Source organism: Elaeis guineensis, chromosome 1, assembly GCF_000442705.2.
Source record: "Elaeis guineensis isolate ETL-2024a chromosome 1, EG11, whole genome shotgun sequence".
NCBI lineage: Eukaryota > Viridiplantae > Streptophyta > Magnoliopsida > Arecales > Arecaceae > Elaeis > Elaeis guineensis.
In genome coordinates this window covers 60,009,369-60,026,045 of record NC_025993.2, presented here as the reverse complement: position 1 = coordinate 60,026,045, position 16,677 = coordinate 60,009,369, and positions in this window count along the sequence as shown.

Below are 16,677 nucleotides of genomic sequence, written 5' to 3'. Positions count from 1 at the left end.
CTCGATCTGAAGGTGATGATTCAGTTGATGATATATTAAAAATTTTTTTCTAATTATCATCCTACTTTGGCCAAAGACTTTCGAATCAACAATCTATGAGATCATATAGGATGTCTGCTCTCCTTATTAGAAGTGACTAATCCATTATTGATCACTCACAATCTCCATACACTCTTCACCATATCCAGAATACCCCACACAAGGATCAGAGAACCAAGTTAGATAGTAAACCAAAATATAAATTCAAGTACACAAGGTACCATGATGGCCTCAGGTCTAAGGATCACTTACACAACTCCCACTAGAGAAATATTAGTTGACATATAAATAAGACTCTATCTGATATTCTCACACAGGTTAATTCAGTGAACTCATTCTCTAATGAGTACCTATATCCTTGTATTAGTGTCACCACACAAATGATTGTGAGATCAACTACCCTCATTTCTGAGCATACATAGGACATGCCAATCTTATCGGTATCATTGATCCCTGACTCAATGTATCAATGACTAGAAATATTTTAGGTTAGGGCTATCAATAATTTAGGTCTCACTGATATGATCTCATCACGATCCTAAAATCATTGTCCGGACCTATGGGGTTCATTATAATCTAAAAAATACTAAGATGTAGTATATAATGAATCAAAAATATTTATTTTATTAATAATATAAATATCAATTACATGAGTTTGGAGGATAAATTACAATAAATATCCTATCGCATCACATATGCGATTGGCTTGTAAGACAATTATTCTTTCAATTGATAGGTTGATAATGATTAACAATTATTGACTTTAAGAATTATCCTATTGATCTTATTCTTACTTAATGACCGAGCCTAAACTGTCAAAAGTAGGCTTCTAGGACATAATCTACTTTAGGAGTTTGATTGTTGTGTACTATACACTAACAGACTGTGATTATTCATAAATGTCATTTCTCAGTTGTCCACATGATTTTGACATCATTCATAATGATATCACAAAAATCATTAGATAATAGTGATAATAACTAAAACAATATTGTTAAAATTAAAAATAGGCTCGATGATTCCTAAAATCAAGATTGAAACATGACTTCTATCTCCAATATTTAGGAACCTCTTGCTGTTTTCAATCTTTCTAATAATCCGAAGTCGTTGCAACAATTTGCATGAACTTTTGATGTCCAATATCCAGATAGTAGTGTCACAGATAGAGAAATCACAAGATGTTATCATATAAGTATCTTATCCCATAATTCTTTACTGATTTTTCTTCCTTAGTCTGTTCGGATTAAGGGACTCTGCTATACTAGGTTAACTTTAGACTCTTTTGTCAATTCGGACTCATCGGCCCAAGCATGACTCTCTTACACCTTCTTTTCTTTCTCAAAGGATTGTTGCCGCACTGAAGACATATTTTGAGAGGTGCAAAAGAACTCCTTCAATATTTGAAAGATTTTTTCTCATTGAGCATCATCAAATTTACAACTAAATTCATATTCTTCGCTGCTCTCAATAACACCACATGGTGATTTGATCATTTGGCCACTCTTGATAAGTGCTTTTGATCGCATCACGTGTGTTGGATGTGAGAACATCAGATGCTGGATCTATAATCACATATAAGATCCATTCATTCTCTAGAACTATTTACAACTTTCGATACCATCTATTGAAGTTGGGTCCTATAAATAAGTCACTATCAAATAGTAAATGGAGCAACAGACATCTAGTGATAACTGAAAGAAAAACACATGACTTCTATGTTTATGAATTGATTAAGCTTAAAGACTTGGACTTTAGTCTAAAGGTTCTCCCACTATTTTAGTCGAATTAGTAGTCTCTACCTCCAATTCAAGGAATTATTTTAATTTCTTAGCAGGTACTAGAATCTAGACAGACTGCACACGAGTCTGACTTTGGTCGGCTCACACATGTACACCTATAGGTAGGTTCTTAACCAATTGTTTCATCAAATAATTTTTAGTAATTAATTTAGCCCCAGATAACTTTTCAGTTGACTTTGGTCTTCTTTGCAAGCCCTGATTAGGTCCAACCATTAACATGATCATACTTATGAATCTAACTACCAAATAATCAGGTTCGACTTTAGCCGACTAATCTGACCACTTGACAGAGAGACTCAACTAAGTCATCATATTATTGAATGATAATTCCAATAGCAGATGAACATCAGGCCTTTGGGCCTCCAATGATCATCATACTAATGGACCCATTATTACCCAACTTAATGGGAAACTATGATCTAGTTATTCTTATAACTAGCTCATTTTAGGGATCTAATAATTTAGAAGATTTAATTTATGAGTCAAGAGAAGAGAAGAGATCAACTAGTAAACCATAATCCTTCCACTGACTTTACTAAGTCATTGAATTGGATTAGGATCATGCTGGTTGAAATGGAACCTAGATCAGTCACATTAATCAACCTTAATGGCATGGGTCAACTCGAATTATTTAGCGATCTAATCAAGATATAATCCACCAAATTGGTCAAGTAAGTAAGATCGATGAAAGGGTCTACTAAACTTATTTTAGACAACATCGAAATAGTCAGGTAAGCCGCTCCCAATTAAAAACCACCGATCGAAATGCTGAACTTACCTTAGATACCAATTGGTTAATTAGTTTCGATTTGACTAACCTAATGATTCAGGTTCAATCACTGATCCATAATCCAGGTTCATTTGATCTAATCAAAGATATGGACTTGACCATCTACAACTATTGTATTGGTTCTAGAGAAATTCTGATTTAATCTAATTCAATATTTGGTTAGATTTAATCAATTTCTCTAGTTAGTCTATTAACTCTTTGATTCTAACCTTAGGTCTAACCCAATTAAGAGAACCTGATTTATTGTGTCACATTTTAAGGTCTGTGGAGTACCTCCCATCAGAAGATCAATGAAGAAAACTCACTGGAAGGGGATGAAACATGTTGAAGAAGAACAGCCTTCCTGATTTCAGCAGCCTTGTAAATTCTGTCAGCAGGATTTCTTTCTGCGATTTGAACTCCTTCTCCACTAGATCTGAAATCCATCTTTTGAGACCTAGAAACACACTTGATGAAGTCTCCAAAAAATAAAAAGACAAAACCTAAAACTCTTCTTGGGCAGCCAAGAGGGGGCACTCAAAACAGGGGCGTGCACAAAGGGAGGGCGCTGGTTTCTAGCGCCTCCTTTCTTTCCTTTTTGGGGTGGCAGCCAAAAAATCCCAAGTTTCTTGGTTCTAGGATGTGGAGAAGACCAGAGAGAGAGAGGAAGGAAGAGAGAGAAAGTTAGGGAGAAAATAATTTTGTATTCCTTTCAATCCTTCGAGTCCTAATACAATGTATGTTTATATACAGGGTCAATGGGACCCAATCCAAAAACTCCCTTGGCTAACTTAATATAAGATTGTGCTCACCCAAGCCTATGTACACCCATGAATTGACTCAATATCATAATCTTAGACTCAATATTAGTCTAAATATAAGTTAGCCCCTCAAGACTCAAAATTTTTGGACCTCAAGATCCGAAAGGCTGACAGCCTTTCGTCCTAGGACCCAAACTAGTCCTAGAAACCCCATGAGCACCTCATGGACTTTGGACCTTAGCCTTAGCCTTGGTCCCCTGAGCCTTGGGAGCACTACATAAGGCCAAACAATCTCCACTTTGGTGCCCCAAGACCTCAGCCAACTCTGTCCTATCCATCAAGCACATAGTGTCACACATCTTCGAAAGCTGTCCCGTGGAAGAACCTTCGTCAGTGCATCCAGTGGATTCTCCTTGGTGTGAACCTTCACTAGCTCCACCTCATCTTCTTCCATAAGCTCTCTAATCCAGTAATATCTAATATCGATGTGCTTCATCCTCGCATGGTAGACAGAGTTCTGTGCAAGTAATAATACACTCTGACTATCACAGTGCACCCTGACGGCCTCCTGTGCAAGATCCATTTTCAATGCCAAATCCTTCAGCCATAGGGCCTCCTTCACTGCCTCCATAACATCAATATACTCTACCTTAGTGGTTGATAAGGCCGTGATGGATTGTAAGTATGATCTCCATGAAATTGGATCTCCAAACAGGCTGAATACAAAACCTATCATCGATCGTCGAGTGTCCACATCTCCACCAAAATCAGTATCTACAAACCCTCCAATCAGCTCCTGAGCCTCCTTGGATGTGTTGGAGAGTGCTTCAGAACCTCCTCACTGTCCGTTGTAGATGTTGACTCTAATAGTACCCACCAGGTACATGAAGATCCCCTTCAGTACTCGCCAGTGCTCCCTGCCGGCTGCACCATGAACCTGCTGACCTAGCTCACTGCATGGGCGATATTCGGTCTACAACATACCATGGCTATATAAAGCTTCCTACACTAGAGGCATACGGCACTCTCTCCATCTCCTGAGCCTCTATCTCAGTCTATGGTGACATCATCTTCGAGACTCTAAAGTGCCCGACAAGTGGTAACTCCGTCGGTTTTACTTCCTTCATTTCGAACCTCTCCAAGATCTTCTTGATGTAGCCTCTCTGAGATAAATTCAGCACCTTCTTGGCTCAATCTCTAAAAATTTTAATGCCTAAGTGTAGTGAGAAAATTTAGTGCAGGGGTAAAATAGTAATTTTAAAACTTTTTCAAAATCATTATTTTATCATGAAAATTATTAATTAATCTAATTAATTAATAAGAATTTATCCTATACTAAGATCTAAATATGATATATAGCATACATGCATTTAAATTTAAAATTCGAATTTAAACAGTAAACACTTTACTGTAATGTGTTCAGAACACAATACCTTTGTGCGGGTAGTAGATCGCCGCAATTTGATCATCATCGAGAGAGTCTGATCATCGCGATACAGTCACACAGTATGTCTGGTCTCTGTGGATCATCCACACGAAGCTTCCAGTCTGATCGACTCCTCACGAGTGCTAGCTCGTTGTAGAGCCCTTTTGACGGTCGATGCTGATCGAACTCCTTCGATCGATGTCTGCTAATTCTTTGGATGCTCTGGATTATCAATAGATGTGCTTGAGAGGATGTTGAAGATCTCTCTAAAATTTGGTGGGCTCACGACACTCATAGCTCACCTTCTCACTTCCCGAACTCCAGGTTGAAACCCTGAAGAACTCACTGAAACCCTGCACACACTTTTTCTTTCTTTTCTTTCTTTTTCTCTCGGAATGATATAGACCTTCACCTGGCACACAAGGATTCCTCACACCTAGATTTTCTCTCCAAAATATTTTTTTCATACGCCCCACTCTTCTCCTCCTTTTAAAACAATGTCAAACATCTTATCCACGTGAGAGGATAAAGATGAGTAATTGCACATTTGAATTCAAATTAAATTTTGAATTCAAATGGAAACCAATTTATCCCTATCCACTAAGGGCATGAGAAGAGGAGGGCGTGGCTTAATTTGTGCATGAGTGATTTCATGAGAAATATTTTTTCGTATAATAAATGGGGCGTTAAAAGAGGATAAGGTCAAGGCGCTAAGATTGGTTGCTCATTCAAATTCAAACTTTGTTTTGAATTTGAATGGCCAACCAATCATCCTTATCCACTCATTTGGTGCATTAAAGTAGGACGTGAGGAGGGCTTTGCATGAGGAAAAATTCATGAGAACTTCCTTCTCGTGAATTCAAATGGGTGCAGTGGAAGTGAGGTGGTGCAGGGAGAATGGGTCAAGGTGGTTTCATTATTTAAACCAACCTAATTGAACCAAATAAGTTAGGCCCAATTAGACTAATTTAAATCCAACTTAATTAGGCTTAATTAGGCTCAATAAAATCCTAATCAAATCAGGAATTGATTAAGCCCAACCCCTGATCATATCAGGGACCAAACCATGTCGACGATTAGGTCAACTCTTAACCTAATCGGGTCAAATCCAACTGAATCCAATTCAATTGGATTTGATCTAAAAAAAGTTACTCAATCAAATTGAGTTAATTAGTGATCAAATCACTAATTAAACCTTTCTTAAATATTGAGTCCAAATCTGATGGATAATCAGGCATCAAAATTCATCGATATGTAACCCTGATCGAAGAGTCCTAAACCAGTGGGACTCTTGACCCCGGTACCCAAAATGTGTGGAATTCGTGATCAGAGAATCTCAGATATGAAGGACTCTTCACCAGCTATCAGATCAGATAGGAACCTCTAATGTGTGTGACCCCACAGGTTCGAACCTAAGCCGGTAGCACAGGAACCAATTCCTGAACTAATTGAAGTGACCATCTAGCAATGGTACCCAACGATCGGATAGGTCAAATAGTCACAATCGCAACACTCAGAACCTACGTGCATATGGTTACTGTATAATTCATCCTTTTGACCTCTGTGTTTAGGATGACTCAGGATTAAATTGTCAACCCTGATTAGATCATCCGAATCATGCTCAACTCAAATAGTCCTGTGACTCCTCACAAGGACTACCCTGGCCAAGGTTTTGCTAAATTGAAACATGACTGTACATAGCTCCTAAACTGGAGTGGTCAATCCCATCTTCACATACACACCGACAAGTCAAGTACTTGACGACACCCAGCAGCCTTCCATCCCTAAATTAGAAATTCAGGTAGTCCAGTGCCTAAGTGCAGTGAGTTGCTTGCAAGTCACCGTAGCGGTCTCAGATCAGAGGGACATTTATACCCATATTCCATTGGAGTAAATCTTGATAGCAGAAATAGCTTCAGAGTCGGTCACGTTCAGTGCAGATGTACCCTTACATCTCACCTGTACCATACCAGTATCTCCACACTCATTGGTTAAGAGGACAACCAACCTATATGGCACACAATGACCTATGCTTGATAAACGTTGTCGTCCTTGGTAACAATGTATCATTTGGTCGCGAACTGATTTAAGGACTAAATGATAAATCCTCCTTTGTCGAGTCTAAATAGTCCAAAGGACTTCACCACAACATAGGAGTTCATTAGAAGATGAAATATTTTGTGATGAAAAATATCAAAATAATTTTTATTAATTCATAATTCATGTACATATACAAAAATGAGCACAACCGTCAACAAGCTGACGATTGACTTTGGGACACTATTCCCAACAATCTCCCACTTGATCTAAAGCCAATCGGTGCAGTATCTAATACCCATCTTCGACTTGTAGTTATCGAACTCCTTCACTGCAATGGCTTTAGTGAATGGGTCGGCCAGGTTCTCCTTTTCGTCGATCTTCTGAAGGTCGACGTCACCTCGATCCATAATTTCTCGGATGAGATGGTAGCGACGCAGAATATGCTTCGTCCGCTGGTGTGCCTTCGATTCCTTCACCTGAGCAATGGCTCTAGAGCTATCACAGTAGAGCAGAACTGGACCAACAAGGGAGGGTGCTACTTCGAGCTCGGTGATGAACTTCCTTAGCCACACCACTTCTTTGGCAGCATCTGATGCAGCGACATACTCCGCCTCACAAACTGAATCAGCCACTGTGTACTGCTTGGAACTCTTCCAACAGATAGCCCCACCATAAAGGGTAAAAATATATCCCGACAAACTTTTGCTATCATCGTGATCAGACTGGAAACTAGAGTCTGTAAACCCTATAAGTCTCAAGTCTGATTCACCATAAACAAGCTACTGGTCCTTAGTATTTCTTAAATACTTCAAGATGGTTTTAACAACCTTCCAGTGATTCTTCCCTAGATCAGATTGGTATCTACTCACTACCCCTAGTGAGTATGCCACATCTGGTCGTGTACATATCATGGGATACATGATAGATCCCACTGTCGAAGCATATGGAATCCTACCCATATGCTCTCTCTCTTGAGGAGTTGTCGGACAATCCCTCTTCGAGAGAGAAATTTCATGGCCTATCGATAGAGAGCCTTTCTTGGAATTTTTCATGCTGAACCTCTTCAGCATAGTATCTATGTACGTAGACTGGGATAAATCAAGCAACCTTTTAGATCTATCCTATAGATCCTCATCCCTAGGATGTAGGAAGCTTCTCCCAAATCCTTCATGAAGTACTGTGACGACAGCCAAATCTTTATTTCCTGTAATGCAGAGACATCATTCTCGATTAAGAGAATATCATCCACATACAATACAAGAAATACCACTACTGGACCATTAGCCCACTTATAAATGCAGGGCTCTTCTCCATTCTTAATGAAGCCATACGTCTTGATCGTCCCATCAAAATGTATGTTCCAACTTCGGGATGCCTGCTTAAGTCCATAAATGGACCTCTGTAGTCTGCGCACCTTAGACTCATCAGTGGATGTGAATCCTTCAGGTTGTATCATATACACCTCTTCATCCAGCTCTCCATTTAGGAAAGCTGTCTTCACATCCATCTGCTAGATTTCATAGTCCAGATGGACAGCTATCGTAAGTATAATCCGAATGGATTTGAGTATTGCCACAGGAAAAAATATCTCGTCATAGTCTATACCATAACGTTGACGATATCCCTTGGTAACCAGACAGGCTTTATAGGTTTCCACCTTTCCGTCTGTGCCCCTCTTCCTTTTGAAGACCCACTTACACCCTATGGGTTTTACTCCTTCGGGTGGGTCAACCAATGTCCACACATCGTTGACCTTCATGGACTCCATTTCGGATTTCATGGCCTCTAGCCATTTCTCAGAGTCAGGTCTCTGCATTGCATCCATGTAGGTAATCGGATCCTCATCATTTTCATCAAGTTCAATAGGATTATCATCCCGAACCAAGAAACCATAGTATCTGTCCGGTTGACGTGGTACTCTACCAGATCGCCTTAAGGGTGCTTGAACAATGGGCTCCGGATCTGATCTAATCAAATCTGTTTCAGGTTCAGTAACTTATGTTGATTTTTTCATCTGTCGAACTTCGTCAAGTTCGACCTTAGAGGCAACAGTCCCTTCACCAAGGAACTCTTTTTTCAAAAAGATTATCTTAAGGCTGACAAACACCTTTTGCTCATCAGTCAGGTAGAAATAATACCCTTTGGTCTCTTTTGGGCACCCTATAAAATTATACTTGTCAGACCTAGGTCCAAGCTTGTCCGTAATTAAACGTTTAACATAAGTCGGACACCCCCAAACCCTAAGGTGCGAGAGTACTGGCTTACGTCCTATCCATATCTCATATGGTGTTTTGGTTACAAACTTACTCGAAACCCTATTTAGAAGGTAACAAGCCGATTCGAGTGCATATCCCCAAAGGAAGATCGGCAGACTAGCAAACCCCATCATGGATCAAACCATGTCCAACAAGGTCCGATTCTTCCTTTCAGATACACCATTATGCTATGGTGTTCCAAGAGGAGTCCCATTGAGAGAGAATCCCATTCTCTCCAAGATATGTCAGAAACTCATTGAAAAGGTATTCACCTCCTCGATCAGATCGAAGAGTTTTAATACACTTTTCAGTTTATTTTTCTATCTCATTTCAGAATAGTTTGAACATTTCAAATGACTCTGACTTATGCTTCATTAAATAGACATACCCATACCTCGATAGGTCGTCTATGAAGGTTATGAAGTAGAAATATCCACCTCTTGCACTTGAGCTCATGGGTCCACATACATCAGAATGTACCAGACCCAAGAGTTCACTGGCTCGCTCACCTTTTCCAGTAAAAGGTGACTTGGTCATTTTACCAAGAAGACATGACTCACAGGTTGGAAGTGATTCACAATCACCTACTTCAAGAATTCCTTCTAAAGCCAACCTATTTATCCTGTTCTTATTGATATGACCTAGCCTACAGTACCAAAGGTAGACTTCTGACATATTATCTATTCTAGGATGTTTACCGAAGGTTTGAACCACATTAACAGGTTGTGATAGAAAGTAAATTCCATTATTAAGTTATCCAACAAACATTGTAACACCATTCAAAATAATATTGCAAACATTTTCTTTTATTAAAAATTGATAACCGTACATGGCCAAAAGGCCTACAGAAATAATATTTAATAAAAAGCTTGGACAATAGTGACATTCACTCAGAATTATATTTCGAGAATTGATTACAAGGTTCATGATTCCTAATGCTAGAACTGGAACTTTGCTTCCATCTTCAATATTCAGGAACCTCTCACCTTCATCAAATCTCCTACTGACCTGCAGACCCTGCATCGAATTGCAAATATGATAAGGGCTTCCGGTATCCAATACCCAGGCAGTAGTATCACAAATGAAAAAGTTGCAAGGTGTTATCATATAAGTACCTTGCTTCTTCTTCGGCCTGTTCGGGTCCAGACAGGCAATGTATAGAGGATAGTTCCTCTTCCAGTGCCCCTGTTCTTGCAAAAGAAGCACTCCGCCTGGCTCTGGTCGGGCTTGCGCTTCTTGGTCTGACCCTGTGTAGACATCCCAGCATGCAGCTGCATTTTCTTATTCTTCTTCTTCTTGTTCTTCTTTCCTTTCTTAAAAGGTCGACAACCAGAAGAAGACCCTCCCACAACATTCACCGACTCCTTATAGAGCTGGTGATCCTTCTCAAAGTTCTGCAGCAACCCCAACAAACCGTGGTAGTTCACTGCAGGCTTTGTCATTCAAAAATGAGTAAGGAAGGGAAGGACTTGGGCAGAGAATTAAGGATCGCATCCTTACCAAGTTGCTCATGCAGGGGAAAACCCAGTTTACTTAGGTGCTCAATCATTTTGATCATGTACAGTACATGATCAGTGACTGAGGCTCCATCCCTCATCCGAGCATTGAAAATGGCACAACTAGTTTTATACCTTTCAACATCATCAGGCGTGCCAAAAGAGTCGTTCAACATTTGAAGCATCTCCTGTGGCTGGGCGTTCTCGAACCTGCAGCTGAACTCATCATCATTGTCGCCAGCATTATGCATCGGACGGTGGTGCGATCGTTGAGCCACTTCTGGTAAGTGTCTCGGATCGTCCCTCTAGCATTCAGGGCTGGCTCCTCAGGTGCCAGATCCATTACTACATAAAGGATCCGCTCATGCTCAAGAATGATTTTTAATTTTCGATACCAGCTATCGAAATTAGGTCCCATGAGCTTGTCATTATCTGATAATGACCAGAGCGACAGGGTAGTGGCCATAGCTGCATAAAGAAAAATCAGACCTATATTAGTACATAAATTATTAATACTAAAGACTTGGACTTTAGTCTAAAGTTTCTCCCAGTATTTTTATGAATTGGTAGCCTCAACCTCCAATTCGAGAAATTACTTTAATTCCTTAGTGGGTACTAGAATCCACACATACTACACACAAGCACAACTTTGGTTGGTCAACCCATGTATATCTATGGGTAGGTTCATAACCAGTTATTTCTCTAAACAACTTCTAGTAATTAATTTTGCCCCAGAACCTAATCAGTATGCTTTGGCCTCCACTGAAAAGATCTGGTTAGGTCCAACCATTAACATGACTTGATTTGGTGAATCGGACCAATAAATGATCAGGCCCGACTTTGGTCGGCCAACCTGACCACCATCAGAAAGACTCAAACCAAATTATCATATTATGAATGATAATTCCATTAGTCAATAAGCACCAGGCCTTTGGACCTCCAATGATTATTAAACTAATGGACTGATTATCACTCACTTAATGGGAGGCTATGACTTAGTCATCACTATAACTTAATCATTTTAGGGACCTAATAATTTTAAGAATTTTATTAAAGGATAGATGAGAAGAAAATATCATATCCAGCCAATTTCAATCCTCCCACTGACTTCACCAAGTCAGATTAAAAAGGATTTAATTAAAGCCAGCATTAGGAGCACCTAAATCAGTCACACTGATTTACCTAATGACATGGGTGAGCCCTAATCACCAAGTGATCTAATCAAAACCTAATTCACCAAGTTGGCCAGGTAAGTGAGATCAGTGGTGGAAATATGCCATTAACTCGTCAGAGATCGTATCACTGCGAGTAGCTTTCTCTTAAAAACCACTGGTCAAACTACCAAACTTACCTTAGACACCAACCGGTTCATTAGTTTTAATTTGATCAACTTAGTAAATTGGGTTCCACCGCATAGCCATGAATTAAGTCCATCTTGGTCTAGTTAAAGATATGGACCCATTCAACTACAACTATTGAAGTTGAGTCTAGAGTATCCTTGACCTAATCTAATTCAACTTTTGATTAGATTTGACCAATTACTCTAATTTAGTCTATTTCTTTAAGCTAACCTTAGGTCTAACCCAATTATGGACCTAATCCATCTAACCCATTAACCCACAAGTTTATGCAATTGTCTTAGGTCTTAATTCACAATTCTAGACCTACTAGATAACACTTAATTCTTTTAATTAAGTATTTGGACTGATGGGTCAGGGTTTGGCATTTCGAAAATAATTTTCAAATTTGAAAGGTTTTATTTTTTGTTCACCAAATATGTTGACTCATTTCATAAATAGCAATCCTATTGCTAATTACATAACAAAAAATAACTCAATCAAAATAAATCATGAATATTTTTTTCGCTACTTCATCTGCATGGGATATAATCGCATCAGCACCCCTACCGCCATAGGAGACCCCATCGAATGGGAAGAGAGGGCCTTTAAATCCTACTTTTCTCCTATGATCGGACGACCATGGCAACCAACCCAATTCGATTACTTACTACTTGGATCAAGTATATCTAAATATACCAATTTTAAAATTTAAATTTCAAATTTTAAATTTTAAATTTTGAATTTCAAATTTCAAACAAATTTTAAATTTCAAATTTTAAAATTTTGAATTTCAAATTTCAATTTTAAATTTTGAATTTCAAATTTTGAATTTTAAATTTTGAATTTCAAATTTGAAATTTCTATCAAATTTTAAATTTTGAATTTTAAATTTTGAATTTTAAATTTCAAATTTCAAATTTCAAAATTTAAAATTCAAATTTTGAATTTCAAATTTTTGAATTTTGAATTTTGAATTTTGAACAACTTTCAAAATTCAAAATTCAAATTTTGAATTTTAAATTTTAAATTTAAATTTTTAGATTACAACTTAATCTTTGCATGCAAATATATATATCATATCTTAGAACCTAGCTCTGATACCATTTGTAGCGAGGAAATTCAGTGCAGGGGTAAAATGATAATTTTAATACTTTTTTAAAATCACTATTTTACAGTGGAAATTATTAATTAATTTAATTAATTAATAAAAATTTATCCTACATTAAGATCTAAATATGATATATAGCATGCATGCATTTAAATTTAAAATTTGAATTTGAACAGTAAACACTTTACTGTAATGTGTTCAGAGCACAATACCTTTGTGCGGATAGTAGATCGCCACAATCTGATCACCGTCGGGAGAGTCTGATCATTGCGATACAGTCACATAGCATGTCTGGCCTCTGTGGATCATCCACATGAAGCTCCCGGTCTGATCGATTCCTCACGAGTGCTAGCTCGTTGTAGAGCCCTTTCAACGGTCGATGCTGATCGAACTCCTTCGATCGATGTCTATCGATTCTTCAGATACTCTGGATCATTAGCAGACATGCTTGAAAGGATATTGAAGATCTTCCTAAAATTTGGTGGGCTCACGACACTCGTAGATCACCTTCTCACTTCCCGAACTCCAGGCTGAAACCTTGAAGAACTCACTGAAACCCTGCGTACACTTTTTCTTTCTTTTCTTTCTTTTTCTCTCGGAAGTATATAAACCTTCACCTGGCACACAAGGATTCCTCATGCCCAGATTTTCTCTTCAAATTTTTTTTTCACATGCCCCACTCTTCTCCTCCTTTTAAAATAATGTCAAACATCTTATCCACGTGAAAGCATAAAGATGAGTAATTGCACATTTGATTTCAAATCAAATTTGAAATTCAAATGGAAACCAATTTATCCCTATCCACTAAGGGCGTGAGAAGAGGAGAGCATGGCTTAATTTGTGCATGAGTGATTTCATGAGAAACATTTTCTTGTGTAATAAATGGGGCATTAAAAGAGGATAAGGTCAAGGTGCTAAGATTGGTTGCTCATTCAAATTCAAACTTTGTTTTGAATTTGAATGGCCAACCAATCATCCTTATCCACTCATTTGGCACATTAAAGTAGGGCATGAGGAGGGCTTTGCATGAGAAAAAATTTATGAGAACTTCTTTCTCGTGAATTCAAATGGGCGCAGTGGAAGTGAGGTGGCGTAGGGAGAATGGGTCAAGGTGGTTTCATTATTTAAACCAACCTAATTGAACCAAATAAGTTAGGCCCAATTAGACTAATTTAAATCCAACTTAATTAGGCTTAATTAGTCTCAATAAAATCTTAATCAAATCAGAAATTGATTTAGCCCAACCCCTGATCATATCAGGGATCAAACCATCTTGACGATTAGATCAACTCTTAACCTAATCGGGTCAAACCCAACTGAATCCAATTCAATTGGACTTGATCCAAAAATAGTTACTCAATCAAATTGAGTTAATTAGTGATCAAATCACTAATTAAATCTCTCATAAATATTGAGTCCAAATCCGATGGGTAATCGGACATCAGAATTCATCGATATGTAACCCTGATCGAAGAGTCCTAAACCAGTGGGACTCTTGACCTCGGTACCCAAAATGTGTGGAATTCATGATCAAAGAATCCCAGACATGAAGGACTCTTCACCAGCTATCAGATCAGATAGGAACCTCTAATGTGTGTGACCCCACAGGTTCGAACCTAAGCCGGTAGCACAGGAACCAATTCCTGTACTAATCGAAGTGACCATCTAGCAATGGTACCCGATGATCGGATAGGTCGAATAGTCGCAATCGCAACACTCAGAATCTATGTGAATATGGTTATTGTATAATTCATTCTTTTGATCTCTGTGTTTAGGATGACTCAGGGTTAAACTGTCAACCCTGATTAGATCATCCGAATCATGCTCAACTCAAACAGTCCTGTAACTCCTCACAAGGACTACCCTGGCCAAGGTTTTGCTAAATTGAAACACGACTGTACACAGCTCCTAAACTGGAGTGGTCAATCCCATCTTGACACATGCATCGACAAGTCAAGTACTTGACTACACCCAGCAGCCTTTCATCACTGAATTAGAAATTCAGCTAGTCCAGTGCCTAAGTGTAGTGAGTTGCTTGCAAGTCACCGTGGCGGTCTCAGGTCGGAGGGATATTTATATCCATATTCCATCGGAGCAAATCTTGACAGCAAAAATAGCTTCAGAGTCGGTCACATTCAGTGCAGATGTACCCTTACATCTCACCTGTATGCCATACCAGTGTCTCCACACTCATTGGTTAAGAGGACAACCAACCTATATGGCACACAATGACCTATGCTTGATAAACGTTGTCGTCCTTGGTAACAACGTATCATTTGGTCACGAACTGATTTAAGGACTAAACGATAAATCCTCCTTTGTCGAGTCTAAATAGTCCTAAGGACTTCACCACAACATAGGAGTTCATTAGAAGATGAATCATTTTGTGATGAAAAATATCAAAATAATTTTTATTAATTCATAATTCATGTACATATACAAAAATGAGCACAACTGTCAACAAGCTGACGATTGGCTTTGGGACACTATTTCCAGCACTAAGATCTTCCTCGCAGGCACCAAATCCTTTATCTCAAACTCCCGAGATAAGGCTGCCTTCAGTTCCTACACAACCTTCCTACTCTTGCGTGCTATAAGCATGTCATCCACATATAAGAATAGAAACACCCTAGATCCATCCTTCAAAGATTGAATATAAACACAAGAGTCATACTCACACCTGAAAAGCTCGATGCTCCTCACATAGGAATCAAATTATTTGTACCATTATCTCGATGACTGCTTCAGCCCGTACAATGATTTCTACAGCAAACAGATCTTCCCTTCTGCTCCTGGCTCTTGGAACCTTAGTGGCTGCTCCATATAGATGCTCTCCTCCAGATGCCCATGGAGGAATGCCATCTTGACATCCATCTGCTCTAGCTCCAAGTCTTGAGCTGCTACAATGCTCAGCAACATCCTGATGGAAGTATGTCTGACAACAGGAGAGAAAACCTCATTGAAGTCGATGCCTTCCTTTTGAGAGTATCTTTTGACCACTAGCCTCATTTTGTACCTGATACCTCCCTACTTAGAAGGTCTCTCTTTGCATTGGTAAACCCATTTGCAACCAATGGGTTTCTTCCCCTATGGCAACTGCACCAATCACCACGTCTCATTCTTATGGAGAGACTGCATCTCCTCAGACATTGCTTAGACCCACCTTTTTCTATCTTGACACTCCATGGCCTCCTTGTAGGTGTATGGGTCTCCATTCACTATCACCAGGGCATATGACAATGTCTCCTCGAAGCCATATCATTTTGGTTGCCTGATATTCTTTTTGGGCTTGTGCAGTGCAACCTCGATGTTCGTCCTAGGTCGAACTTGCTCCTGCTAGACCTCTTGTCTTCTATCACCCGTTTGAGCTCTCTCCACCTGTGGAAACACATCTGAAGAGTACTCCACCTGAATACTCAATCCTCTCGATGCACCTGCAAGAGGCAAAAGAGAATAGGATATAAGTTGTCCAGCACTACCCTGCTAGATCTCCTGCTGCTCTTGCTGCTCCTCCATGCCATCTCACCTTTGGAAGGTTGAATTTTCATCGAAGGTGACATCCCTACTAATGACAACTTTCTTCTCTAAGGGATCCCACAGCTGGTATCTCTTAATTCCTCATGGATATCCTAAGAACACCATCT